At 63.5% G+C, this 14,871-nt stretch overlaps 1 long non-coding RNA gene across 2 annotated transcripts in view; it reads right to left on the bottom strand.

Moving 5' to 3' along the window:
- Nucleotides 1-9,622: 9,622 nt before the first annotated feature.
- LOC140386474 (uncharacterized) overlaps nt 9,623-14,871 on the bottom strand; it is a 15,970-nt gene continuing 10,721 nt past the window's right edge. For both annotated transcript variants that reach the window (XR_011933623.1, XR_011933622.1), the window contains exons 2-3: nt 14,477-14,568; nt 9,623-9,634 (exon numbers count right to left, since the gene is read on the bottom strand). This is a non-coding gene — a long non-coding RNA (uncharacterized lncRNA). The remainder of the gene's footprint in view (nt 9,635-14,476; nt 14,569-14,871) is intronic.

Raw genomic sequence — 14,871 nt, 5'->3', positions numbered from 1 at the left:
CAGCCACGTGCAATGTATGGGAGCAGCCATTTTGTCCATCCCCGACGCCATCTTGGACGGCAACAACGGACCACACCCCACTACTACAACCACGGCTCGCTTCGGTTACGCTCGATCAGGCTCGGCCCCGGACTCTCCAGACGACGACGACAACGGTCCTAATTAACGGCCACGAGACGCCATGCCTAATCGACTCCGGGAGCACGGAAGGTTTTATACACCCCGACACGGTAAGACGCTGTTCCTTAACTACCTACCCCAGCGCACAAAAGATTTGCCTAGCTGCAGGATCCCACTCCGTACAGATCCAGGGATTCTGCATAGTTACCCTAACGGTACAGGGGAGGGAATTCAAAAACTACAAACTTAACGCCCTTCCCCAACTCTGTGCCCCCACCTTGCTGGGCTTAGACTTCCAATGTAACCTACAGAGCCTTACGTTTAAATTCGGCGGCCCCATACCCCCACTCACTATCTGCGGCCTCGCTACCCTCAAGGTGCAACCCCCGTCCTTGTTTGCGAACCTCACCCCGGATTGCAAACCCGTCGCCACTAGGAGCAGACGGTACAGCGCCCAGGACCGGACCTTCATTCGCTCCGAAGTCCAGCGGCTACTGAAGGAGGGCATAATCCAGGCCAGCAATAGTCCCTGGAGAGCGCAGGTGGTAGTAGTGAAGACAGGGGAGAAACAAAGGATGGTCATTGACTATAGCCAGACCATCAACAGGTACACACAACTAGACGCGTACCCTCTCCCCCGCATATCCGACATGGTCAATCGGATTACCCAGTATAAAGTCTTCTCCACCGTGGACCTCAAGTCCGCCTACCATCAGCTCCCCATCCGCCCAAGTGACCGCAAGTACACAGCCTTCGAGGCAGACGGGCGATTATACCATTTCCTACGGGTCCCTTTTGGCGTCACAAACGGGGTCTCGGTCTTCCAACGGGAGATGGACCGAATGGTTGATCAACATGGGTTACGGGCCACGTTCCCGTACCTCGACAATGTAACCATCTGCGGCCACGATCAGCAGGACCACGACGCCAACCTCCAAAAATTCCTCCAGACCGCCAAAGCCTTGAACCTCACGTACAACGAGGACAAGTGCGTTTTTAGCACCGATCGGCTAGCCATTCTGGGCTACGGAGTGCGCAATGGGATAATAGGCCCCGACCCCGAACGTATGCACGCACTCATGGAATTTCCCCTCCCGCACTGCCCAAAAGCCCTGAAACGCTGCCTGGGGTTCTTTTCGTACTACGCCCAGTGGGTCCCCCAGTACACAGACAAGGCCCGCCCCCTAATACAGACCACGACCTTCCCTCTGTCGACAGAGGCTTGCCAGGCCTTCAGCCGCATCAAAGCGGACATCGCAAAGGCCACGATGCGCGCCATCGACGAGTCCCTCCCCTTCCAGGTCGAGAGCGACGCCTCCGACGTAGCTCTAGCGGCTACCCTTAACCAAACGGGCAGACCAGTGGCCTTCTTCTCCCGACCCTCCACGCCTCAGAAATCTGCCACTCCTCATTGGAAAAGGAAGCCCAAGCCATAGTGGAAGCTGTGCGACATTGGAGGCATTACCTGGCCGGCAGGAGATTCACTCTCCTCACTGACCAACGGTCGGTAGCCTTCATGTTCGATAATGCACAGCGGGGCAAGATTAAAAATGACAAGATCTTAAGGTGGAGGATCGAGCTCTCCACCTTTAACTATGAGATCTTGTACCGGCCCGGAAAGCTGAACGAGCCGTCCGATGCCCTATCCTGCGGCACATGTGCCAACGCACAAATTAACCGCCTCCAAACCCTCCACGAGGACCTCTGCCACCCGGGGGTCACTCGGTTTTACCACTTCATCAAGTCCCGCAATCTCCCATACTCTTTAGAAGAGGTCCGTACAGTCACAAGGGACTGCCACATCTGCGCGGAATGCAAGCCGCATTTTTTCAGGCCAGATGGAGCGCACCTGATTAACGCTTCCCGCCCCTTTGAACGCCTCAGTCTCGATTTCAAAGGGCCCCTCCCCTCCACCGACCGCAACGCATATTTCCTTAATGTAGTGGACGAATACTCCCGCTTCCCTTTTGCCATTCCCTGCTCCGACATGACCGCGGCCACAGTCATTAAAGCCCTGAACAGCATCTTCACGCTGTTCGGTTACCCCGCATACGTCCAAAGCGACAGGGGGTCCTCTTTCATGAGTGACGAGCTGCGCCAGTTCCTGCTCAGCAAGGGCATAGCCTCAAGCAGGACGACCAGCTACAACCCCCGGGGGAACGGACAAGTAGAAAGGGAGAACGGCACGGTCTGGAAGGCCGTCCTACTGGCCCTACTGTCCAGGGATCTCCCAGTTTCACGGTGGCAGGAGGTCCTCCCGGACGCTCTCCATTCCATCCGGTCGTTATTATGTACAAGCCCTAATCAAACGCCGCACGAGCGTCTCCTTGTCTTCCCTAGGAGGTCCTCCTCTGGAACGTCGCTGCCGACCTGGCTGGCGGCCCCAGGACCCATCCTGCTCCGAAAGCATGTGCGGGCACATAAGGCGGATCCGTTGGTCGAAAGGGTTCACCTCCTCCACGCAAACCCCCAGTACGCCTACGTGGAGTACCCCGACGGCCGACAGGACACGGTCTCCCTGCGGGATCTGGCGCCCGCCGGCACCACGCACACCCCCCCCCGACACCATCAACCCAACCGCCCCCCCCTTCCTGCCACCGCCGCACCCCGCGACCGCCCCCTTCCCAGGAGGATCAGTTCCCCTCCCTTTTGCACCGACAGCTGAAACCGTGCGGCTCCCGGAGGCGACAAAGCTGGTACAAGCACCACCACCACCACCGGGGCCGAGGCGATCGACACGGACGACCAGACCGCCCGACCGACTCGTGGCGTCGATGTAAAACAAAGATGGACTGTCCAATGAACATTTTGTTTTTCCTATACCCTCTGTAAATAGTTGTAACAGGACGATACTGTCCAATACTGTACTACCATGTAACTGTTCTATCCTCCCAGGACCAGCCCTGTAAACCCTTACCACCATACGAACCATCACCCGCCGGGTTCATTTTTGACAAGGGGTGAATGTGGTAGTATGTATTGGGGGTCATGTGGGACTGGAAGCCCTAATGTCATTGGCTGACAGATCCCGGGTCCTGGTTGGCCGTTGACCTCATACTCCGCCCTGAAGGCGAAGTATAAGAAGCCGGTGCCTTCCCCCGCAGGCCAGTTTACTATCAGGCTGCTGGGGAACAGACACGCTTAATAAAGCCTCATCGACTTCACTCTATTCGTCTCATGGAGTCTTTGTGCGCTACACCTGTCCTGGGAGTGTTTGATGGGGACAGTGTAGAGGGAGCTTCACTCTGTATCTAACCCCGTGCTGTACCTGTCCTGGGAGTGTTTGATGGGCACAGTATGGAGGGAGCTTTACTCTGTATCTAACACCGTGCTGTACCTGTCTTGGGAGTGTTTGATGGGGACAGTATGGAGGGAGCTTTACTCTGTATCTAACCCTGTGCTGTACATGCCCTGGGAGTGTTCGATGGGGACAGTGTAGAGGGAGGTTTACTCTGTATCTCACCCTGTGCTGTACCTGTCTTGGGAGTGTTTGATGGGGACAGTGTAAAGGGAGCTTTACTCTGCATCTAACCCCGTGCTGTACCTGTCCTGGGAGTGTTTGATGGGGACAGTGTAAAGGGAGCTTTACTCTGCATCTAACCCCGTGCTGTACCTGTCCTGGGAACAAACAGTGAGACATTTATTGCCAGATGTCAGATGGACAGTTAACAGCTCTTTTTAAAAATAAATTTAGAGTACCCAATTAATTTTTTCCAATTAAGGTGCAATTTAGCGTGGCCAATCCACCTACCCGGCACATCTTTGGGTTGTGGAGGCTAAACCCACGCAGACACGGGGAGAATATGCAAACTCCACAAGGACAGTGACCCAGGGCCGGAATCGAACCTGGGACCTCGGCGCCGTGAGGCAGGAGGGCTAACCCACTGCGCCAACGTGCTGCCCCCCCACTACATACCTCAGAGCCTTTCACCCAGCGGTTCCTAATTCAACAGTCAAGGAAAGTCTCAAAGTTTGTGCTGGGAGATAATCCATCTGTACTTTCACATCCTCCCATTGGCTCCTCACCACCCACTAACTCTGTAACCTCCTCCAGCCCCTACAACCCTCCCTCTCTCTGTAACCTCCTCCAGCCCCTACAACCCTCCCTATCTCTGTAATATCCTCCAGCCCCTACAACCCTCCCTCTCTCTGTAACCTCCTCCAGCCCCTACAACCCTCCCTATCTCTGTAACCTCCTCCAGTCCCTACAACCCTCCTTCTCTGTAACGTCCTCCAGCCCCTACAACCCTCCATATCTCTGTAATATCCTCCAGCTGCATGTTGGAGGGGGGGCCCGGAGCTCTGGAATCCTCTCCATACACCTCAACCCACTCCCCTGTAAGATGCTCTGATAAACCCTGCATGATGCAGCGGAGACCGGAGCCATTGCCCAGGTCCTGTCACTGAAGGATCCTTGAGGAAGAGCAGGCCCATTCAGTTGTTGTCAGGGTGCCAATTGATCTCACCTACCTCCGTGGATTCTTACGCCTTCCCCGTCAGTGACCCAGATGTGTGAGGAAAACCAAGAGACGGGAAACATTAGGGAGCATGGAGAATTCCTTTGGACTTCGGCCAATATATCCACAGATGAGACCCTCCCTCCCACGCAGTAACTGCACCCATCCCCCGCCTGCTGAGCCCAAGGCAGACACCAACTCCTGTCCACCGATCATTCAAAGCTTCACAGTGGGGCCGTTACAACCAGGACACTGTCTTCAATCACAACTGACAGGCAACAACATGAAGGATACCACTCAAGATTCTCCTTGATATTCTTCACCTTCCTGTAAAAGAGTAATGGAGGAGGTTAAGCTCGAGAGACCCTGAGGTTTAACTCTGAAACTAAACATGAGAACAGGCGTCGGACACCTTACGTGGAATGACACACATTGAATGGGACAGATGACCCTCAGAGGGAGCCATTGGTGGCTGTGAAAGTGGCCTCTCGGCATCTAGTGGCAGCAAGTCACTCGCATCAGCATTCCTCAAGTGCATCCAAACGACCAAACTGCAACATCTGAGCAGCTTGTGATCACATACCGCTCTCAACAAACAGAGATGCACTGTCAGAGAGTCAGCGCTGAGGGAGCGCCGCACTGTCGGAGGGTCAGCGCTGAGGGAGCGTCGCACCGTCGGAGGGTCAGGACCGAGGGAGCGTCGCACCGTCGGAGGGTCAGGACCGAGGGAGCGTCGCACCGTCGGAGGGTCAGGACCGAGGGAGCGTCGCACCGTCGGAGGGTCAGGACCGAGGGAGCGTCGCACCGTCGGAGGGTCAGGACCGAGGGAGCGTCGCACCGTCGGAGGGCCAGGACCGAGGGAGCGTCGCACCGGCGGAGGGTCAGGACCGAGGGAGCGTCGCACCGGCGGAGGGTCAGGACCGAGGGAGCGTCGCACCATCGGAGGGTCAGGACCGAGGGAGCGTCGCACCGGCGGAGGGTCAGGACCGAGGGAGCGTCGCACCGGCGGAGGGTCAGGACCGAGGGAGCGTCGCACCGTCGGAGGGTCAGGACCGAGGGAGCGTCGCACCGTCGGAGGGTCAGGACCGAGGGAGCGTCGCACCGTCGGAGGGTCAGGACCGAGGGAGCGTCGCACCGTCGGAGGGTCAGGACCGAGGGAGCGTCGCACCGTCGGAGGGTCAGGACCGAGGGAGCGTCGCACCGTCGGAGGGTCAGGACCGAGGGAGCGTCGCACCGTCGGAGGGTCAGGACCGAGGGAGCGTCGCACCGTCGGAGGGTCAGGACCGAGGGAGCGTCGCACCGTCGGAGGGTCAGGACCGAGGGAGCGTCGCACCGTCGGAGGGTCAGGACCGAGGGAGCGTCGCACCGTCGGAGGGTCAGGACCGAGGGAGCGTCGCACCGTCGGAGGGTCAGGACCGAGGGAGCGTCGCACCGTCGGAGGGTCAGGACCGAGGGAGCGTCGCACCGTCGGAGGGTCAGGACCGAGGGAGCGTCGCACCGTCGGAGGGTCAGGACCGAGGGAGCGTCGCACCGTCGGAGGGTCAGGACCGAGGGAGCGTCGCACCGTCGGAGGGTCAGGACCGAGGGAGCGTCGCACCGTCGGAGGGTCAGGACCGAGGGAGCGTCGCACCGTCGGAGGGTCAGGACCGAGGGAGCGTCGCACCGTCGGAGGGTCAGGACCGAGGGAGCGTCGCACCGTCGGAGGGTCAGGACCGAGGGAGCGTCGCACCGTCGGAGGGTCAGGACCGAGGGAGCGTCGCACCGTCGGAGGGTCAGGACCGAGGGAGCGTCGCACCGTCGGAGGGTCAGGACCGAGGGAGCGTCGCACCGTCGGAGGGTCAGGACCGAGGGAGCGTCGCACCGTCTGGAGTGTCAGGACCGAGGGAGCGTCGCACCGTCGGAGGGTCAGGACCGAGTGAGCGTCGCACCATCGGAGGGTCAGGACTGAGGGAGCGGAACACCGTCGGAGGGTCAGGACCGAGGGAGCATCGCACCGTCGGAGGGTCAGGACTGAGGGAGCGGAACACCGTCGGAGGGTCAGGACCGAGGGAGCGTTGCACCGTCGGGAGTGTCAGGACCGAGGGAGCGTCGCACCGTCGGAGGGTCAGGACCGAGGGAGCGTCGCACCGTCGGAGGGTCAGGACTGAGGGAGCGGAACACCGTTGGAGGGTCAGGACCGAGGGAGCGTCGCACCGTCGGAGGGTCAGGACCGAGGGAGCGTCGCACCGTCGGAGAGTCAGGACCGAGGGAGCGTCGCACCGTCGGAGGGTCAGGACCGAGGGAGCGTCGCACCGTCAGAGGGTCAGGACCGAGGGAGCGTCACACCGTCGGAGGGTCAGGACCGAGGGTGCGGAACACCGTCGGAGGATCAGGTCGGAGGGTCAGGACCGAGGGAGCGGAACACCGTCGGAGGGTCAGGACCGAGGGAGCGTCACACCGTCGGAGGGTCAGGACCGAGGGTGCGGAACACCGTTGGAGGGTCAGGTCGGAGGGTCAGGACCGAGGGAGCGGAACACCGTCGGAGGGTCAGGTCGGAGGGTCAGGACCGAGGGAGCGGAACACCGTCGGAGGGTCAGGACCGAGGGGGCGGAACACCGTCGGAGGGTCAGGTCGGAGGGTCAGGACCGAGGGAGCGGAACACCGTCGGAGGGTCAGGTCGGAGGGTCAGGACCGAGGGAGCGGAACACCGTCGGAGGGTCAGGTCGGAGGGTCAGGACCGAGGGTGCGGAACACCGTCGGAGGGTCAGGTCGGAGGGTCAGGACCGAGGGAGCGGAACACCGTCGGAGGGTCAGGACCGAGGGAGCGGAGCACCGTCGGAGGGTCAGGTCGGAGGGTCAGGACCGAGGGAGCGGAACACCGTCGGAGGGTCAGGTCGGAGGGTCAGGACCGAGGGAGCGGAACACCGTCGGAGGGTCAGGACCGAGGGAGCGTCACACCGTCGGAGGGTCAGGACCGAGGGTGCGGAACACCGTTGGAGGGTCAGGTCGGAGGGTCAGGACCGAGGGAGCGGAACACCGTCGGAGGGTCAGGACCGAGGGTGCGGAACACCGTCGGAGGGTCAGGTCGGAGGGTCAGGACCGAGGGAGCGGAACACCGTCGGAGGGTCAGGACCGAGGGTGCGGAACACCGTTGGAGGGTCAGGACCGAGGGTGCGGAACACCGTTGGAGGGTCAGGTCGGAGGGTCAGGACCGAGGGAGCGGAACACCGTCGGAGGGTCAGGACCGAGGGTGCGGAACACCGTCGGAGGGTCAGGTCGGAGGGTCAGGACCGAGGGAGCGGAACACCGTCGGAGGGTCAGGACCGAGGGTGCGGAACACCGTTGGAGGGTCAGGTCGGAGGGTCAGGACCGAGGGAGCGGAACACCGTCGGAGGGTCAGGACCGAGGGAGCGGAACACCGTCGGAGGGTCAGGTCGGAGGGTCAGGACCGAGGGAGCGGAACACCGTCGGAGGGTCAGGACCGAGGGAGCGTCGCACCGTCGGAGGGTCAGGACCGAGGGAGCGTCGCACCGTCGGAGGGTCAGGACCGAGGGAGCGTCGCACCGTCGGAGGGTCAGGACCGAGGGAGCGGAACACCGTCGGAGGGTCAGGACCGAGGGAGCGTCGCACCGTCGGAGGGTCAGGACCGAGGGAGCGTCGCACCGTCGGAGGGTCAGGACCGAGGGAGCGTCGCACCGTCGGAGGGTCAGGACCGAGGGAGCGGAGCACTGTCGGAGGGTCAGGACCGAGGGAGCGGAACACCGTCGGAGGGTCAGGACCGAGGGAGCGGAGCACCGTCGGAGGGTCAGGACCGAGGGAGCGGAACACCGTCGGAGGGTCAGGACCGAGGGAGCGGAGCACCGTCGGAGGGTCAGGACCGAGGGAGCGGAGCACCGTCGGAGGGTCAGGACCGAGGGAGCGGAACACCGTCGGAGGGTCAGGACCGAGGGAGCGGAACACCGTCGGAGGGTCAGGACCGAGGGAGCGGAGCGTTCTCCCAAGACAACGAACCAAGGTTCAATCTTACAATTCACAGAAATGAAAAAAAACAGGTGTGGGGGTGGCAGCAGGAGGGGTTCCTGTTGGTTTCCTGGGTGTAATACTCATCCCATCAGCAAAATGCCACGCGGATTTATCTCACTGTCTGCGGGAGGGTCCTGTGCAAATTGAAGGCACATTTCTGACCAAACTGATGATATTTGCTCAGTGCTTTGTTAAGCTCTTTGAGCTGTCGCAGGTTGGTGCGATACACTGAGCAAGGGACTCTCTTAGCACTGCTGTCTACGCTGCAGAGGTCCCAGGTTCGATCCTGGCTCTGGGTCACTGTCTGTGTGGAGTTTGCACATTCTCCCCCCCACAACCCAAGATGTGCAGGCTAGGTGGATTGGCCACGCTAAATTGCCCCTTAATTGGGATAAAAAAATAATCTCTATAGTCATGTCTCTGAGCTCAAGTTTGGAGACACCAGATTCTCTTTATTAGATATGAAACCCGAGGTGACTGCATCACTCGCTTTCCTCACTGCCCATCGACACCATCCAGGACACATAGCAGCCCCACTTGATCAGGATGCTACCCCACCACCTTCAACATTCACTCCCTTCACCATCGATGAGCCGTGTGTACCATCTACAAGATGCACTGCAGTAACTTACCAAGGTTCCTTAGGCAGCACCTTCCAATCCCACAACCACTATCATCTGGAAGGACAAGAGTAGCAGATGCCTGGGAACCCCCACCACCTGGAGATTCCCTTCAAGTCACTCAGCACCCTGACTGGAAATACATCAGCTGTCCCTTCACTGTTACTGGAGCAACAACCTGGAACTCCCACCCCAACAGCACAGTGGGTGTACCTACACTTCAATGACTGCAGCGGCTCATCGCCACCTTCCCGAGGGGCAATCAGAGATGGGCAATAAATGCTGAGGCCCAGTCAGTCACACCCACGTTCCCGTGAATTAACTTTTAAAAACTGCTACAGCACAGCATGAACTCAGAAAGTGTCACTCACTCTTTCGATTTGATGTTCTGGATAACATATTTCCAGATGTCTTGACACTGGCCCACAGCACAAACTGAAAACAGTTCACAAAAATAAAATCATTCCAAAGTTCATTGCAAAAGGGTTGCGATGTTACATCATTTAGAAAGATATTTTCAGATGAAAGCCATTGTTTCCAAATGAAAAGACAGAGCTTGAACGGTGGAAAGAGGGGGACACCAAAATAGCAACAGAGAAAACAGCCTCACACTATTCACCCCAACCACTCCCTGCCGGTGCCAGTCCCTCACTCTCCCCGCCAGTCCCTCACTCTCCCCACTCCGAGCCAGCTCCAGTCCTTTCAACTCTCCCCACTCCCCCGCCGGTGCCAGTCCCTCACTCTCCCCGCCAGTCCCTCACTCTCCCCACTCCCGAGCCGGCTCCAGTCCCTCACTCGCTCCAAACCCTCACTCTCCCCCACTCCGAGCCGGCTCCAGTCCCTCACTCTCCCCCACTCCCCGCCGGTGCCAGTCCCTCACTACTCCCCACCGGTGCCAGTCCCTCACTCTCCCCACTCCCGCCGGTGCCAGTCCCTCACTCTCCCCACTCCCCGCCAGTCCCTCACTCTCCCCACTCCCCGCCGGCTCCAGTCACTCACTCTCCCCACTCCCCGCCGGCGCCAGTCCCTCACTCTCCCCCACTCCCCGCCAGTCCCTCACTCTCCCCACCTCCCCGCCGGCGCCAGTCCCTCACTCTCCCCCACTCCCTGCCGGTGCCAGTCCCTCACTCTCCCACTCCCCGCCGGCGCAGTCCCTCACTCTCCCCACTCCCCCGCCAGCACCAGTCCCTCACTCTCCCCACTCCCCGCCGGTGCCAGTCCCTCACTCTCCCCACTCCCCGCCGGCGCCAGTCCCTCACTCTCCCCACTCCCCGCCGGCTCCAGTCCCTCACTCTCCCCACTCCCCGCCGGCGCCAGTCCCTCACTCTCCCCACTCCCCGCCGGCGCCAGTCCCTCACTCTCCCCACTCCCCCGCCGGCTCCAGTCCCTCACTCTCCCCACTCCCCGCCGGCTCCAGTCCCTCACTCTCCGCCGGCTCCAGTCCCTCACTCTCCCCACTCCCCGCCAGCACCAGCCCTCACTCTCCCCACTCCCCGCCAGCACCAGTCCCTCACTCTCCCCACTCCCGCCGGCTCCAGTCCCTCGCTCGCTCCAGTCCCACACTCTCCCCACTCCCCGCCGGCTCCAGTCCCTCACTCGCTCCAGTCCCTCACTCTCCCCACTCCCCGCCGGCACCAGTCCCTCACTCTCCCCACTCCCCGCCAGCACCAGTCCCTCACTCTCCCCCACTCCCCGCCGGCTCCAGTCCCTCACTCTCCCCACTCCCCGCCAGCACCAGTCCCTCACTCTCCCCACTCCCCGCCGGCTCCAGTCCCTCACTCCTCCCCACTCCCCGCCGGCTCCAGTCCCTCACTCGCTCCAGTCCCTCACTCTCCCCACTCCCGCCGGCTCCAGTCCCTCACTCCTCTCCCCACTCCCCGCCGGCGCCAGTCCCCTCTCTCCCCACTCCCCGCCGGCGCCAGTCCCACACTCTCCCCACCGGCGCCAGTCCCACACTCACCCCACCGGCGCCAGTCCCACTCTCCCCACTCCCTGTCGACGCCAGTCCCACCTCTCTCCCACCAGTCCCCGCACTCTCCCCACGAGTCCCGCACTCTCCCAACTCCCTGCCGGCGCGAGTCCCACTCTCCCCACTGGCTCCAGTCCCGCATTCTCCCCACTCCCCGCCGGCGCCAGTAACGCATTCTCCCCACCGGCGCCAGTCTCACATTCTCCCCACCGGCGGCAAGTGCCGCATTCTCCCTGCGGACACCAGTCCCACATTCACAGGCGGCATGGTAGTGGTGGTTACCACTGCTGCCTCACGGCACCAAAGATCCAGAATTGATCCCGGCCCGGGTCTCACACCCTCAACCCCAAAAAGATGTGCAGGGTAGGGGGAATGGCCACTCTATGTTGTCCCTTAATTGGAAAACAGATTTGGTACTCTAAATTTTAAAAAAAAGAAAAGCCTCACATTCAACAATCCTGTATCGTCCCAACTCTCCGCGAGATCGAGCCCCGCACCGTCCCCACTGCCCGTGGGGTTGCGAGCCCCGCACCGTCCACACTGCCCGTGGGGGGGCCTAGCCCCGCACCGTCCCCACTGCCCGTGGGGTGCGAGCCCCGCACCGTCCACACTGCCCGTGGGGGGGCGAGCCCCGCCCTCGTCCCCACTGCCCGTGGGGTGCGAGCTCCGCCTCGTCCCCACTGCCCGTGGGGGGCGAGGCCCGCCCTCGTTCCCACTGCCCGTGGGGGGCGAGCCCCGCATCGTTCCCACTGCCCGTGGGGGGCGAGGGCCCGCATCGTTCCCACTCCCCGTGGGGGCGAGCCCCGCATCGTCCCCACTGCCCGTGTGGGGCGAGCCCCGCATCGTCCCACTCCCCGCGGGGGTGAGACCCGCATCGTCCCCCACTCCCTGTGGGTGAGCCCCGCATCGTCCCCACTCCCTGCACGCGGGCTGACCCCCGCATCGTCCCCACTCCCTGTGGGTTGAGCCCCGCATCGTCCCCACTCCCTGTGGGTGAGCCCCGCATCGTCCCCACTGCCCGCGGGGGTGAGCCCCGCATCGTCCCCACTCCCTGCGGGGGGTGAGCCCCGCATCGTCCCCACTCCCCGCGGGGGTGAGCCCCGCATCGTCCCACTCCCCGCGGGGGCGAGCCCCGCATCGTCCCCACTCCCCGCGGGGGCGAGCCCCGCATCGTCCCCACTCCCCGCGGGGGCGAGCCCCGCATCGTCCCCACTCCCCGCGGGGGCGAGCCCCGCATCGTCCCCACTCCCCGCGGTGGCGAGCCCCGCATCGTCCCCACTCCCCGCGGGGGCGAGCCCCGCATCGTCCCCACTCCCCGCGGGGGCGAGCCCCGCATCGTCCCCACTCCCCGCGGGGGCGAGCCCCGCATCGTCCCCACTCCCCGCGGGGGCGAGCCCCGCATCGTCCCCACTCCCCGCGGGGGCGAGCCCCGCATCGTCCCCAACTCCCCGCGGGGGCGAGCCCCGCATCGTCCCCACTCCCCGCGGGGGCGAGCCCCGCATCGTCCCCACGCCCCGCGGGGGCGAGCCCCGCATCGTCCCCACTCCCCGCGGGGGCGAGCCCCGCATCGTCCCCACTCCCCGCGGGGGCGAGCCCCGCATCGTCCCCACTCCCCGCGGGGGCGAGCCCCGCATCGTCCCCACTCCCCGCGGGGGCGAGCCCCGCATCGTCCCCCACTCCCCGCGGGGGCGAGCCCCGCATCGTCCCCCACTCCCCGCGGGGGCGAGCCCCGCATCGTCCCCACTCCCCGCGGGGGCGAGCCCCGCATCGTCCCCACTCCCCGCGGGGGCGAGCCCCGCATCGTCCCCACTCCCCGCGGGGGCGAGCCCCGCATCGTCCCCACTCCCCGCGGGGGCGAGCCCCGCATCGTCCCCACTCCCCGCGGGGGCGAGCCCCGCATCGTCCCCCACTCCCCGCGGGGGCGAGCCCCGCATCGTCCCCACTCCCCGCGGGGGCGAGCCCCGCATCGTCCCCACTCCCCGCGGGGGCGAGCCCCGCATCGTCCCCACTCCCCGCCGGGGTCGAGCCCCGCATCGTCCCCCACTCCCACGCGGGGGCGAGCCCCGCATCGTCCCCACTCCCCGCGGGGGCGAGCCCCGCATCGTCCCCACTTCCCCGCGGGGGCGAGCCCCGCATCGTCCCCACTCCCCGCGGGGGCGAGCCCCGCATCGTCCCCACTCCCCGCGGGGGCGAGCCCCGCATCGTCCCCACTCCCCGCGGGGGCGAGCCCCGCATCGTCCCCACTCCCCGCGGGGGCGAGCCCCGCATCGTCCCCACTCCCCGCGGGGGCGAGCCCCGCATCGTCCCCACATCCCCGCGGGGGCGAGCCCCGCATCGTCCCCACTCCCCGCGGGGGCGAGCCCCGCATCGTCCCCCACTCCCCGCGGGGGCGAGCCCCGCATCGTCCCCACTCCCCGCGGGGGCGAGCCCCGCATCGTCCCACTCCCCGCGGGGAGCGAGCCCCGCATCGTCCCCACTCCCCGCGGGGGCGAGCCCGCATCGTCCCCACTCCCCGCGGGGGCGAGCCCCGCATCGTCCCCACTCCCCGCGGGGGCGAGCCCCGCATCGTCCCCACTCCCCGCGGGGGCGAGCCCCGCATCGTCCCCCACTCCCCGCGGGGGCGAGCCCCGCATTCGTCCCCACTCCCCGCGGGGGCGAGCCCCGCATCGTCCCCAACTCCCCGCGGGGGCGAGCCCCGCATCGTCCCCACTCCCCGCGGGGGCGAGCCCCGCATCGTCCCCACTCCCCGCGGGGGCGAGCCCCCGCATCGTCCCCACTCCCGCGCGGGGGGGAGCCCCGCATCGTCCCCACTCCCCGCGGGGGGAGCCCCGCATCGTCCCCACTCCCCGCGCAGGCGAGCCCCGCATCGTCCCCACTCCCCGCGGGGGGCGAGCCCCGCATCGTCCCCACTCCCCGCGGGGGGGAGCCCCGCACCGTCCCCACTGGAGCAAATCCTGTATTCTCCCCATGGGAGCAAGCCCCGCATTCTCCTGATTTTCCCATTGAATTTATTCGTGACTGTTGATATTGATGGCCCAGGACTTCTGGTCTCCCAACTCCACCCAACACGTGTGGACATCTTCTCTACGTTGACCCGATTGAAACCTTTTCAGATTTGAATAACCTCAATCAGGTCACCCCCTCAGCCTTCTCTTTTCCAGAGCGAAGAACCCCCCCCCCGCTTGTTTCGTCTTCCGTGATCATTATAACCTCTCGGATCAGCTAACATTCTCATGAACATTGTACAGAATGATACAATAGTCGGGACATATGGGTACATGATGATTAAACAGTGTTAGTATTCGTACTTTCGGAATGCACCGTCAGAAGGCACCCTCTCGGGAGGGATTCCCATCCCGACTACCCAGCTCTTCAGCTCCATGGCTGTGTTCGCCATTACCTAGAAAATCAGGAGGATGTTTGTAATAGAAATCTGCAGCACAATCAGCAACGCCAAGCAGTGCACATAACCAACACATTGATGATGCCGTCATGCTGGGCACTGCAATTACCACACTGGCTTCTTGAAAAATTCACCTCGCCCCATTAATCCCAGGTCTGACTGTGTAGCCATAGCTGCATTCCTACTCTATCAATTCCATTCTGTTTCCCTGCTCTCTCTCTACCTCTGTCCAGCCCACTCTCTTTATCTCCTTGCACTGTATGCCCCTGCTCGCTCTCTTGCTCCTCCCTGACCTTCCCC

This window comes from Scyliorhinus torazame, chromosome 12 (assembly GCF_047496885.1).
Source record: "Scyliorhinus torazame isolate Kashiwa2021f chromosome 12, sScyTor2.1, whole genome shotgun sequence".
Taxonomy (NCBI): Eukaryota; Metazoa; Chordata; class Chondrichthyes; order Carcharhiniformes; family Scyliorhinidae; genus Scyliorhinus; species Scyliorhinus torazame.
This window is presented reverse-complemented; position numbering and strand designations above follow the sequence as displayed.